Source organism: Amphiprion ocellaris, chromosome 8 (assembly GCF_022539595.1).
Source record: "Amphiprion ocellaris isolate individual 3 ecotype Okinawa chromosome 8, ASM2253959v1, whole genome shotgun sequence".
Lineage (NCBI taxonomy): Eukaryota > Metazoa > Chordata > Actinopteri > Pomacentridae > Amphiprion > Amphiprion ocellaris.
This window is the reverse complement of record NC_072773.1, coordinates 26085237-26100296: the sequence shown is the minus strand read 5'-3', so window position 1 is coordinate 26100296 and position 15060 is coordinate 26085237. Positions and strand designations below refer to the sequence as shown.

General features: G+C 40.1%; 1 protein-coding gene across 3 annotated transcripts in view; it reads left to right on the top strand.

The window, feature by feature from the left end:
* The window catches only part of LOC111576826 (prickle-like protein 2), a 71199-nt gene that overhangs the window by 29661 nt on the left and 26478 nt on the right, over positions 1–15060 (top strand). For 2 of the 3 annotated variants that reach the window (XM_035954019.2, XM_023282756.3), the window contains exon 1: positions 6266–6707. The exons of the other annotated variant lie outside the window; for it this stretch is intronic. The gene's annotated coding sequence lies outside the window, so the exon portion shown is untranslated. Of the gene's footprint in view, positions 1–6265; positions 6708–15060 lie in introns of those variants that run through there. 3 annotated transcript variants of the gene reach the window in all.

The window sequence follows — 15060 nt, the reverse complement described above, 5'->3', positions numbered from 1 at the left end:
TTTAGGATCATGTTCTTTGGTTAGGTGGAAATTGAAATTATTTAGCTCAGATGGAGTCCATATGTTTCAAGTTAACCTGCTTAGGATATCACAGTGAATGCATAGCACTAACAGTGAAGCACAGAGGGTAGAGTGTGAAGATACGGAGCTGCATGTGTGCAAAAGGTATAAGAGAGGTGATATTTATAAATGACACCATGGATGCCTGTGAATATACCAAAATACTGGCTGACAAGATGATTCCCCATCTGCACAACCTTGGCACAAAAGGAATATTTCAGCATTCTAACGATCCAACACACACTTACAAAACCGTACAAGAGTTACTGAAGAAGAAAAAGTGAAAACCATGACCTGTGTTGTCTGACTCCAATAGAACCCTCTGGGGCATTTTAAAGATAAAAGTAGAGCAACACAACCCCTTCAGCAAAGAGCAGATTTTTTTTTAAAAAGTCTTGGAAGATTAGCAGAACATCTCTCCATAAATTTGGTATCCTCTCTACGGAGGAGGATCGAATCCGTCATCAAAAATAAAGGTGTGCATACAAATATAGAGAAAAGTAAACATTTAGTTGAGTTTTGTAAATGGAAGGTGTACATGCTTTTGTTGTTTTTAATATAGTAAACCTAAACTAATTGTTTTTCATTTTACATAAGAGCAAATACCCTGTTGTTCAACTTAAAAGTCACGCAATTATTGTAAGGTAATTCAATTCCGAATCATCTGACATTCATATAATGTGTAGAACATCAGTCTCAGAAGACATTTTTACTGTAGAATGAGTACTTCTCATTTCATTTAAACTTTCCAAATCAACAGAGTCGTCTCAATGTCCCTGTTTATTCCATCTTTAGCGTATTCACTTATTTTGAAAATCTACACCAAAATACATCCAATTCCTTGCATCAGTATTTTTTGTGAACACAATACAAGTATGGAGATTAAAAAAAAAACTTGCATGCCCAGTATGAGTATGGGACAGCTGCATAATTCTAAAGATATTTGTATCTGATGGTAAAAGTCTATTTTCAGCTTGCAACTGAGTCATATCAACTAGGCTCCATTTCTTCTAATCACATGCTTCTCCTTTTCTGGTTGTTCTGCTCTCAGATGGTCAGTCATTGATTTATTTTTTGTGACATCTCCGGTGCTGTCTTTTCCTCACCTTCGCACCCTTTGGCTCAAATCATTTCTCCAGCTGTGACCCTGACAACAGATCACCCCAGTTTTGAGTCTACAGTTGTTAAAACTATTTTTGGTGGCAGTGATTGAGTTACATTTATTGTATTATGTGCTACACAGTTCACAGATGTCCCACATTTTATCTGATTTTCTCCAAATTAAATCTTGTCTGGGCTATAAATGCTGCTCAAAATTGATTTCCAGTGAAACCCTTGAAAGTAATCAATTTATTCAGTAAGTGGGATGTCGATCGCGATGAAAAAAAAATGCTTGAAGATTTACATTAAACATCAATCAGTATTTTTCAGTCTTTATCTTGGCTTAGAGGGTGTTTTGTAAATTTTTATCTCGACATAAAATCATTCTGGTCAGTGAAGGAGGGTGGCAAAAAGGTTTGAGGGTACAAGGTTTCAGTGGGAGTTTCAACCCTCTAATGGGTGTTGTATTGATATTTATGTTCCAGTTTTTTAATGTTCTCAGGAGATCAGACAGAATTACTGACGGATTAAATTCTCATTTAATCTTTCAAGAGAAACAAGTTTTAAGATTTTAAGGTGGACGACCTCATGATAATAATTTAATTCTGCTGGCACCAGTGCCACCAGGTCTCCTAGATAATAGCATGAGTGTCAGATTAGGTGACACCGCTTCTGTTCAGTGGAATATTGTGCAAAAAAAATGAAAAGAATGTGTCTTATTTCAGAAATTGTTCGATTCTGTCTTCATGAAGGTTTTTATGATATTAAAAATGGAGGCAGCATGCCCCTGGGGCGATTTAAAATATATCTTAAGAAAAGAAGAAGAATGCTGCCAGCCATGCCCAATGTTCCCTCCTATCAAAAAAGGAATTTGAGAAAAGGTTTCTCCTCTTTGGTGATGTGAAATGGCCGCTTTCTCATTTGCAGGGTGCACAAGCTCCTGCACAGCTTGTGCTGTATTGAGCTGTTTTAAAGATCTTGTGCTTTAAGTATGTTGAGGCTGTTGCAAACCTGTGTTACCAGCACCGGCAGCACCTCTTTCTGCACCATTTACATAGTGTATCTCTTTCTTTTATTTATTGTATCTTGGGCAAGGAAACTCTACTAACTAATCATGTCCATCCATCCAGATGAGTTACACAGTACCACAGCAGGGTCTCCTACTAGCTGGATATCCCCGGAAATCCTCTTATGGAAGATGCCTAAGACGCATCCTAATCAGATGCCCAAAACCATCTCGCCTGGGTTAACCTTTCTCTGAGGGGCAATCCAGACACCCTGCAGAAGTTATTCATTTTGGTCACTGATATCCACAATTGCTACCTAAAGCTCGTGACAATAGTTGAGAGATGAAATGTTAATTACCGGAATAGTTGCCTTCTAGCTCAGCTGTGCTTTACTGCTGACACCAGGTCAGTCCACCAGTCAGTCTCGGACTCCATTTTACCCTCACTGGTAAAACAGCTCAGGGTACTTAAACCCCACTTGAGGTAGCAACTCATCCAATTCACCGTTTTTCAGAGAATCACTGATTTTCACGCTAACCACTTTAAACTCGGCTGTAAACTCCCTCAGTGCATGCTGAAGGTCATATTCTAATGAGGCCAACTGAGCCATGTCGTCTGAAAGGGCCAAAAGGGAGTTCTTAAGTCCCCACATTGGACACTGTCCTCCTACTAGCAGTGCCATGAGATCCAGAAAATCAGAAAAGATGCCTCATCACTGTAGAAACTTAGGCCAGACACAAGATTGTACAAACTGTGTGTTGCTGTTTGTTGTGTTTGCCTATACCATGAATTCAATGTGAGGAGAAGTGTGTTGCTTAAAGAGGACATCAGGAGGGCAGAAAAATGGCATTTGTTGTTTTTGTCTCTTTCAAGTTTAACCCATTACTTATGTTTAAAAGTGTGTACACAGGAGAAGGTACTTTACTCTCCAAATAAAACCCAGATAGTGGTCAAATAGTGGTGTTCCTGTAGTGCCGACCTAAAGCAGAGTTCCTGTAACTCATATTACTAACATGTTGCCTAGAATACGGACACAGCTGCATCAGTGGCTCTGGTACATCCATCCATCCATCCATTGTCTTCTGCTTATCCGGGGCCGGGTCACGGAGGCAACAGATGAAGGTCATTCCAGATGTCCCTCCACCCAGCAGCGCTTTCCAGCTCTTCCTGGGAAATCCCAAGGCATCCCCAGGCCAGACGAGATATATAATCCCTCCAGCGAGTTCTGGGTTTGCCCCCGAGTCTCCTCCCGGGCGGACGTGTTCAGAAAACCTCCAAGGAAAGCTTCCCTAGAGGCATCCAAATCAGATGGCCAAACCACCTCAATTGGCTCCTTTCGACACAAAGGAGCAGCGGCTCTACTCTGAGCTCCCTCCGGATGTCTGAGCTTCTCACCCTATCTCTAAGGCTGAGCCCAGGAAGCTCATTTCAGCCGCTTATATGCGTGATCTTGTTCTTTCAGTCACTACCCAGAGCTAATGACCATAGGTGAGGGTTGAAACGTAGATGAACTGGTAAATTGAGAGCTTCACCTTGCAGCTCAGCTCCCTCTTCACCATGATAGTTCAATGCAACGCCCGCATTACTGCTGCAGCCGCACCAATCCGCCTGTCCATCTCACGCTCCATTTTCCCATCACTCGTGAACAAGATCCCGAGATATTTGAACTCCTTCGCTTGGGGAAGCACCTCCCCCCAGCCTAACCCATAGGAAGCAATCCACTGGTTTCCAGCAGAGAACCATAGCCTCAGGCTTTGAGGTGCTGATCCACATCCCTGCCGCTTCACACCCGGCAGCCCTGGTTTAATTATACATCAATATTAACCCCTGACAAATTTAAACTCTAAGTAACCTTAAGTTGAACCTGAAAGTCTGCTCTTTAACCACAGTATTACTGTTTAGTTTCAGGTCCATCATCCTGGAAAACTGAGCAGACAAGTCAAAAAATTCACTGTCATTGTACTAATATGCCCTGACTGTGTTGTATAAAATATTCATAGCAATAATTTCAAACACAATACCAGAGGCACAAAAACAAGACCTTATATTTCTGCTCACCTCTGAGTATCTTCTAGTGTTGTTACCCTCTCTTTCTGTTTCTGTGGATGAATAATGTAAACTGGTTGTAGAATTTTATCACCTTGAGGTTTGTTTTGAAACTACAACACAAAGCTGCACAGTTAATGTTTTCAATTTTGCAGAAAGCAAATTTTACACAATGAAACTGCAAACGTCTGCATTGATCGTCTTTGGGCACCGGCATTTCATAGGAAAGTAGAATCCCAATATTGGATACACATAAACGTGATCATGCCACTGATTAAGAAATGCTATTTGTGGGGAATTGGATATTTTCTGGATTGCAGAAGATTTTGTCATTGCTCATATCAATAGATATATTTTAACTATGTTTATGATAAACTTTTCTTTTTTACGTTTTATACTCTGGATTATTTACATTCATGTTTACTGGCTAGCAGTCTCCTTCTTTCCTACCTTTATTGAAAGATGCTGCATTTTTTTGGTGCATTTCTGTCACTTTATCGTCAACCTTGTGTGAAGTCTGTGTAGTTTCTCATTCATCCAGGTCATGGTTATCCACAGTTATTTAAATCAATCCAGCTGGACTTTAAGAAAGTTCCTTGAACAAGATTCACCTCTCATCCAAGAGGCTTCTTCAGTTCTGGTGGTGGTTGATGTTGCCTCAGCTTATAACCTCTGTGAGGTGTGGTCAGTGCTATTCACATTCTGACGACCATCGTTGAGGAGCCAGACTGGCCTTGGCAATGGTCATCTGAATGTGAATAACACTGACCACACCTCACAGAGGTTATAAGCTGAGGCAACATCACCCACCACCAGAACTGAAGAAGCCTCTTGGATGAGAGGTGAAACGTCTTCAAGGAACTTTCTTAAAGTCCAGTTGGATTGATTTAAACAACTTTGGATAACCTTGTGTGAAACAATAAAAATAACTTGTCTGTAGAGTTTAAAAAAAAACATGGGTTACCTTTAATTATGAATGTAGTCATGACTTAAAAATAAATGTTCAAAGTCACAGATTTTCTTCGGGATCTGTGATGATGTCATGCTAGTTCTGCTTTTGCTTCTGTCAGAACCAAGTCACACAGGCAACAGCTTGTCCATTTGGAGGACAGTCTGCAGTTTGCACACTTAGTGATTTAACACAATCCTCCTCAGGAAGGTGGTTGATGTCTGTCTTTCAGCCTTTGTTATGTTTTTTACCTGATTGATTTTTCATCTGTCAACCACTGGTTTCATTTTTAGCTCATTGTTTGGACTAATAATTCATCCAGCCAAGCTTTGCTCTACGTACCAGTAACCAAATATTGTCAATGCAGAAACAAAAATTTAACTTCTGCCACATTGGACGCCCAAAATAGCTCCTCCCACTTCACACAAAGGCACTCGGATCACCGTGGATCAGTGCGTAGTTACCGATTGCATCACGCAGTAGCAGAACAGTGATTTTGTGCTCTATTTCAGTAATTTACCTTCATTTTTACCATATAGTTACCACAGGGTCAGACTGTACTTTATTCAAATGTGGCTGCAGCCTTGATTAAATGAATCATATACCACAGTGATTCACACCACACAAGTGATGCAGAGATGAACACTGTACATTTCTAATCCTCTGTTATCTCCAAGCTGCATCCTCCTTGCTTACTAGATATTATATTAAGAAATAAGAGATAAAACCGCCTGTTTTCTCTATTATTTTTTAAAGCAGGTAATACATAATATATTGATTTTTATATATCACCTGATCTCCTTCAACCAGCACAAAGTGTGCCAAGTCCTCCCCGGACAATTCTCCATTGCATTTTCCTCTCCTTTAAACAGGAGTGCATAAATACTCTTGTTATTCTAATTCGAGGCTGTGCTCCAGCGTATGATTGGATGATGGCTGATGACTCATTTCAACAGGCTGGTGTGGGGCTGGCGAGAAGGGGTGGGTGGGTGGGTGGTGGTGAAAAAGGGGGAGCAGGAGGTGGGAGTAAAGCTTTTACTCCCACCTCCTGTATACGCTCGTGTTGCTGTCAGAGCACCGTGTTTCTCACACACAAACACAACCATAAATACTTGCAAAGGGAATCAGCTCCATCTCTATATACACTTTCCTCCCCAGTTTTTTTTTTTTTCTGCCCATCTCTCCAGTCATGGTTGCCTGCAGCCATACTTGAGGAGAGACACAGAGCCTGAAGGAGGGAGATAGAGAAAAAAGAGAGAGAGAGACTTGTGCTGATCAGAGTCTGCAGCCCTCAGCCTTCCCTCTGCTGCTGCTGCTACAGTACGTGTGAAAGGCAGGGAAGGGAGAGGCAGCAGAAGCAGAGCTGCTGTTTGTCTCCAGACTCAGAAGGGAAGAGGAGAGCGCTGTGAGCTGTGCAGTGCAGAACAGAGCCAGTCAGTCCTCTGGTATGTGTCCAGTGTAGAGCAACTATAGTCCAGTCCCTGCGCACTTCTTGTCTGATCAGCTCTCGCACACCAGGACTCTGACAGCAGCCACACAAACAGGTGAGTGTCAACATGATGAAATGCTCAGCAGCGTAGTGCCAATCTGGCTTCAGTGGGATTATTCTCAGGATTTTCTCTCTTATATCTGTATTTTACTGTTGTCATTAAAGTAATGTATTAATGCAGGGATGTGTTGATTTAAGAAATGGCAACGTGGATTGTGAGAACTTCTTAGCAAACGAGACGTATCCACCTTTCCTTTGTGTGTCTGGTTATAACAGGTGGGGGTGTCTTTTTCTTTCTTTTCTTTTTTTTTTTTTTACATGTTCGTTTGTGTGAAGGCTTGTTTACCTCTTGACTGACAAGTGAGAAAGACCACAGGGACTTGGGGAGAACGTTTGCCTCTGATAGTGAACGCATTCGATGTCATCCCTGTTCCCCCATGTGTAAATCCATGTGTCCCTGACAGAGAAAGTGGGTGGAGTGGGAACTGCTTCAGCTCTGCTACTGTTCTCTCAGTCTTGTTTCAAAACAGAGGACAGAGAAAGGAATAAAAAAAGAAAAAAACACGATGGAGACAGTGCCCTCTCTCAGATGCTGTGCTTTAGGCGGACTACAGTATTTGATGGAATGCAGATTGTGCGTAGATTTCATCCCGCAGTGTGTCTGTGTGGACACAATAGTTTGTCGACAACTGTCGGGAATATCTGCAGGTGTTTACATTTCAGATTTCTGCTGTTTTTCTTGAGCTTAGTGTGAGCCTTTTGTGTCAACTGCGCAAAAGAAGCGCTGCATCCATCGCCAAATGTTGTAGCATTGCAATCCCTGTGGTGTAAGACTACAAGCATATTTTCAGTTTAATGCCTAATCCATTTCACAATAAAGTTCTCAGCTTATTGGCGTGATTTCAAAAACAGAGCTGACATCAAATCAAAGATCTGTTTAATGAGCAAGAATGTGCTTGTTCATTCTCTCTAATATTATATGCACAGCGCAGTGTGTGGTTACCATATTGAATAGTGGATTTTCCCACATGTATGTTCTTTTTCACAGTTTTAATTAATTCTATTCATGTTGATTAATTGCTTTGAGCTCAAACTGGATGATTTGTGCTGTGACATGAAGCTGGCTCCTGATTTAGCACCTTCTCCTCCATGTTAGTATGGAACACTTGTCACTTGTACTGCATCCTGGGATGTAATTGTGTGTAATGGCAGCTCATGAGTGTTTACTGCAGGGAATCAACAGATTGGTCCAGAATCTCTTCCTTCAGAGCACAACTTGTTGAATCAGCTTGGAAGCTTTGTCTGCGAGTCTTCATGTATCACGACTTACTTGGGCCCTGTAATGATTTGCGAAGGGGAAGGACAGAGGAACCTTTGAGTGGAAGCATATGGCTGAATGAGATTTCACAGAGAGACATTGTCAGTGTTTAGATGGCTTAAACCCCTGAGCCATGACCGTGATCTGGACTGCCACCGAAAATTCCCTCACGTATGTCTCTCTTGCTGTAGATGCTGCTTGTTGTTTGCCTCCGACTGTCAATCTGTCAACTGGCTGTGATGTTGAGGAATCAGCCCCAGCTCCACATTGACCCTGCCACATCCCTTTATCACCAGCCGCTCAATATATCTACCCCCCCATCCATCCATCCATCCATCCATCCATCCATCCATCCATCCATCCACACATCCCTCCCTTTATGTTTCTCCCACCAGGTTTCAAATGTTTGTTTCTTCACTTTCACTGAGCACCTCCCTCCACCCCTCTCCGCTCTGGTCGCCACAGAAACGGCTGATTCAGGAAGGGTGGGCGGGTGTCTCAGAGCTCTTGCTGCTCTGCCCCATGCTGTGCTTTCACAGTACATTTCTGCTTCTGTGCTGCTTTTATGGCCCTGATATGCTGACAGTTCAGGTGGCTCAGTCAGATGTTACACAATTGTATCAACTACACAAAGGCTGTTTGTTCGGTTCCCCTCAAAGGACATGTTCGGTATTTAGAGTTTCATTGCCATTCATGTTCAGTTTTTCTTCTGACAATGAGAGATGGGGAGCCTCTTCATTGCCCAAATCACGAGCAGTCGGAGGTTTTTTGTTTTAGCGGTTTGCTTTGCTAAATTTATTATTTATGATTTGTGAATTTCCATCTCTTGGCTGCTGCTCTAATTTCATGATCCAGGGAGATTGCATGCCTATTTTTACATAAACATATATGACACCTGGGTCAGAGCCACAGCGTGTGTTTATAGACCGTACAGAGGTGATTAATAATGTAATATACCATGACTGAGATATTTAATAATAGATATGCTGTGACCTTTTTCTTACGTAAGGTTGATGAAACAGAATAAGAGCGATGGAGTGCAGGTTTTCAGTGAGTAGATAGAAATGAAACATTTTTTGCTGTTGTAGAAATTGTCTTACCCGTGTATTTCAGCAGACCTCCCACTCGAAAAACAGCGAATGCCAGATAAAAGATTTGGTTCTGTAATTACAGATGAATTTATCAGAAGTGGCTTATTGTTTTGCATTGTCATTTTATCCATTTTGTTGCATTTTTTCTGGATAGCTCTGGTTGCCATGGTGATAGTTTGTACAGTAGCTTAAAACAGTGCCTTTTAGAAAAGCTTCTGAGCAGGAAATGAAACCTGTGTTGCACTGCAGTCGATTCCATGCAGGACCTCGTGAGTTTGTCCTGCTGCGGCTGATTAAATTAAAATGGGAATTGTATCCACTGAGGAGATAATAGTGAAGACCAGCTCTGTCTAAATTATTGTGATTCATGAAAATCCTGCTTTTGAAGTTTTTGCTTTCTCTGTATATATACATTACTGATTGAGTCTTTCTGTGGCATACTATTGACAAATTAGCTGCTTAAAAAGTTATGCATAGTTAATATTTCACCATTTGCTGTTCTAAAACAAATGGGAACAGAGCCTAGTGAGTTTAACTCAACATTAATCTTTACTACATGTTCATAACGCTATTCGATTAGATCTGTATTTGATTAACTGTCGCACATAGTTGTAAATATGTGCTTCCTGTCTAGTTGTTGAGCAACTGGGTATAAATATATGCAGGTTGCAGAGGTTTTTCCACCCTGCAGTGTTCAGCCATTACAGTCAGTGGTGACGCAGCCCGAGACTCACACAAGCACACTGCAGACCCGTCACGAGACACAGCCAGAACAAAGAGCACACACTGTCATCTAAGAGAAGAACACAACACGGAAGCATCCTTCACACAATACATCAAATGACTGTAGAGCAAAAAAGTGTGAAATACTGCGTGACGCCATGTGCTGACGCCTGACTGGCAAACTCTGTCTCATGTAGTTCTGTGGCACCGGACACCTCAGATGGGTCACTTTTAAGCCACCTTTATATCTGTTAATGTATATCTGCACCTATTAAACTTCTATGTAAATGTGAGGTTTTAATGTATGAGGAGGAATTCATTGAACACTTTGATCATGTGTGACTTCACCAAAGTTTAGAAAACCAAAATTATGGATATGTTTAATGACGGATAACTGAAACGTACAGATCTATTTAAAAATGTTTTAAATATAATGATAATATAACAGCCAATGGGGTGCTACATACAACACATTAAACAACGGCTTTGTTATTTTCAGCATTGTACTGTTTTATTAGGCTTGTATGAAAGGCCCCGTATAAACCGAAAGCTGACTTCCACACTTCAACTTAGTTAATAAAACAAGCATGTTCCAATACAGAGCAGCAACAACACAAAAACAATGTGAGGTCCTACCTACCACCTCACATGCAAGTGACTCAAAATACTAAAAAGATATTTCATGCACAAAAACCGCTCAACGGCTGTGAGAATAGACTGATTCTGCACTCCTACCACATCACTACTCACTGCTCCAGGAGCAAGATGATAAAAAATTTAAGAAGCTGGTTTGACTTTAGAGGCTGCAGTCTGTATAAATGAAAGTTTGTGAATCACAGTGAGTCGTATAAAACTGTTTAAGAAAGATCTACACTAAGAGGGAAAAACAGCATCGTGTACCTTGCAGTAATACAGGCAGTTGGCTTGCATAGACCTGATTTATCAGATTAATTAAAAAAAGCATGATTGTGAATGTTAAAGGAAGAGAGCGAGCTGGAAATGATCAATACGGGACCCAGCAAGCCAGAGGATCTTTGGCAAGAACAGGTGCAGCTCATGAATCTAGATAGCAACAAAAAAAACCCTGCAAAAGTCAGTTGATATTCAATCGTTTTCTTATTGACAACATATCCCGAGAAAATACCAAAACCAACAGTGAACTGACTCCTTTAGCAGACTTAAAATGTTGTTCAAAAATTATTGAAAACACATTCCTGAACCACACTGTTGCACCAGATGACATGTTTCTTCAATATCTGAACTTGTGGTATATTTTGAGCCAGCTCCTCCTACACCGTCCTGCTGCTGTAGATTCTTCCTAAAGCACCAGCTGAAAATTGTCCCCAGCAAATGCACTATTTACACCTGTTTAAATGACTGGAAATTACATGGAGAAGACATTAGTGTTTTAGAGTAGAACAGCCTTTAAACTGGCTGTAACAGTTATTAGTTACCCAGCAGTACCTGTGATTTACAAACTGAAAACAATCATATATAGAATGACAAAAGGTAACCTCTCATCTGTTATGTATCTAGTAGTATTAACGTGATGTGAGGAGCACCAATGTTGAAATATTTGGAAATATTTGTAGTTAAACTCACTGTTACTGAGTACATTAATGATTATTGAGAGCTTTTTTCCTTCATTGACTTCACTATACTACACTCAGCAGTCACCAGGATTGATTTTTGCAATAAGTTGGCCCTGATCTTTTAACTGAGCTATCCTGCTGATGGATTGGGTGATAGTGTGGAGTAAGGAACTAAGGCAGACAACTTCTTGGCGAGTGAAAAGAGACCCGTGTTTGCTACCCAAACGCTGAAAGGAAAATGCACTGAGAGGAAATCAGGTGACTCATGTTCTATATAATGTCTAAGGTGCAGACAGCTTGATTTGATTTCCACGTGGCGCAAAAGGTGAATATTTACCCTCCAACCGCTCGTACGCACCATCAAGCTCGTCTTGAATTGGATCTGGGATGATTCCCTGAGGTCAGCTGCTGTCTGATGACTAATGTTCTCCCAAGCGCCATATTAAAGCCCCTTAATTGGTTCGAATAAACCAATCATTAACTTGCTCATTAAAGCTTATTGTAGTGCTGAGACCTCTGCGACTCGATCATAGCAAACTTCTGTAATTGTTCCCAAAGCTGCGTCGTGGCCTTGTTTGCGACATTATTCTGGATTCATCAACACCAACATCCTGACTCACTTCGGTTCTTTAAAGATTCCTCAGCACTTAGTGTCACGGTGTTTCTGCACTAACTTCGCTGTTCTGGCCAAAAATTCCCATCTGGACCCACTCTTCCTACCATCTGCTCCTCTGCTTTCTCATTGGCCAGTTGTGAGGCTTCTAGTTCAAACGGCCCCCACACACTTTTGTTGGATGAAAAGAAGGAAGGAGGTGGATTAGAAGAATAGACGAGGAGGACGCAGAGACACCGAGATTTCGTAAAGCTCAGGGTTCAAACTCAATTCACCACAGCGTGTTGCTTCAGTGCTGTGCCACTGTGCACCTCAGCAGTTTCCACCCAATCTCTGTGTATCCCAGAAAGTGCTGACTGGCTCCTGATAGGGATCACTAAGAGAACAATACGCAGTTTATGCTTAGTCAGAGAAAGACTGTTTCCCTGAAATTAAAAGTTAACAGAGAGAATCAGACCCAAAGGGAGGCTGCAGTCAGAGTGCAGGTATATGGATTACTGCTGGGGGAGAGTGACAGCGTGGTGTAAAATACTGCTGCTGCTGCTGGTGTTGTTGTTGATTGTGGTTCTAGTTTGGCCTCACTGACTGATGGATATGAGGAAAGTTAACTCTGGGGGAATCATCTGTGGTGCTGCTCTGCCCTGAGGTTTAATACTCACTCTATCCTCACACTAATGGTGTCATTACTGGGCGTCTGAAATAGAGTTTTCATGCTCACAAAAATGTACACACACACACACACACACAAAGACATGAACACACACACACACAGTGCATGTAAGACAGCATATTTCCACAAACAAACATCCTTAGAGGAACATAAAATGCACAGTGAAAACATAATTCATCAGAAATGTTAGAAATGTTGGCATGTTTTCTTTCACAATTCCTCTGTAATTCTTTATTTTTCTCCATCAGTTTTGCTCTGATCCATATACGTTGATAGTGCAGACAGTCTGAAATGTACAAAATATCTGCCTTTTGGCTATTCTGATTTAAGTACTAAAGTGGATGATATGAAAAGGATGGAGGAACTTACACAACATGTGCATCCTATTTGTCAGACATCATTTCAAAGTGAGTCATTTCATAACAGCCACATCACATCTTTATAAACTGATGGTGGTTGTAGAAGCCTGTTTAGACAAAATAATGTATTATCATAGTCTTGTGTTTGTTAGTGAATTTCTGGTCTCATTCTTTCTTTTATTAAATGATTTTAATATAACATAAGAATTGTAAAAATAAGATTCATAATCACGTTGTGCCCCATAATTCACATCTATTAACATTGAATCACTGTGTTCAGATCTTCCAGATCTTCAGTGTCTTATAACTGATTAATAAAGGACACAGTCTCATACCATGTAAGGTTTTTCCTATCTGTCCTTTAATTGACGTGACCTTGATGGACATATGACTCACATTTTTCGGACACATTTCTGTAATGCTGAAGTCATGTTTCAAAATGTCCTAGATATGAGAAATGCCCCGTGATTTTAAAGATCAAAAGAAAAAAATATTTTTTTTAGTAAACTAACCATACACTGTAATATTACAATTTATATCAGATTTAGTTAGGCTCCTTCTTGATGCAGAGATCCTAAAAGAAACTAAAACTTTTTGCAAAAACTGTGATCAAATATTGATCTGTTTCACTACTATATTTTAAGCTTCCCCTGTTTACTCTTTATAAGCAAAAATAAACATGCAATAATTGTTAGATACACACATGAAAGCACTTGTAAAAAGATATAAGTGTTTATTTGGGGTATGTTTTTAGTGTCTGTCCGCAAGATGATGTCGAAGCTATCAAATTAAAAGTCATTTAACTTAATGGAGAGGTGGAGCTTGAGCAAAGGAACAATGCATTATGTTTTTATGATAATCTTTTTAATTAGGCCACTAGCACGCTTCAAGCGCATTTCTAGTTCCTAAAATGTTTGTAAAGAACCATGACACCTTCTGTAGACATCCAGATGAGGATGCATATGCTAATGATGGCAATACAGTAAAACACAACTGTATGTAAAACAAGAAAAAACAATAATTAAATGTTAGCATTGTGCTTATTAACACTAAATACAACATTGGTATGTTCAGTTTTTAGCGTGATTATCTGAAATTTGTTTTAACAGTTTTAAATAGGAGTTTTTAAAAGTCTAAAAAATGCACAGGGTGCACTTTACTTCTTGTTTTAAGCTCTTCTGGAAAAGTTTGTGCACTTTGTCAGCTGCATAAAGCATTTTAGACCTCAGCTGATTTCCAATTCACAGACAAAGAACTAGGATGTATAAATGCAAAGCTGGAAAGAACCTTTTATCACCACAACAACCTGGATCCAAATCCAGTAGAGACCTTTGCTGCTTTGTGTGCTGCATCAGTTTCAGTTATCATATCACGGTACATTTATGTCTAGCTATGTATCTAAATTCATTTTTTTTCTCCATTTTATCTATTTCACTTCATTCTGTCTCATGACTTCATCTTATACCTCCTTCACCTCCCATAATACAATTCAAAATACTCAAAAACCATGAGAAATATATTTATTTTCTATATTCACACTGAAATTCCCTTTTCTCAAAAACTATTTCTGTCAGTAAACAAAATAAAAAGTTTAAAAAAAAAAAAACTATTGTATTGGGTGGAGGAGAGTTTATCAGAAAAAAAAAAAACAGAAAGAGACCAAATATTGCAACTGATTTTTGAGGTTTTTGGATTATAATTAGTAGTTGTTTTTCAGTACTAACTTGATTGCTATAATGAAATAATTATTGTCAAAATGTCCCATTTGAACATTCCCTTAAACTTAATGCAAAGTCAATAAAGGCATCCTCATGTTTGCTTCAGTGTGGGTGACTTGGAGTCTGCAGCCTTGTTAGCAGCTCTGCAACGCTGTACTCAAGAGTGGTGCTTCCAGTTAAAAACAAACATTAGCATGCCAACATTGCTTACAGTGATGCTAGCATGTTGATGTTTTTCATATATAATGTTTGGTATGTTCACAATCTTAGTGTATGCAAACATGCTAATCCAGTATATGCACGCAACACCAAGTAGAGTAAAAG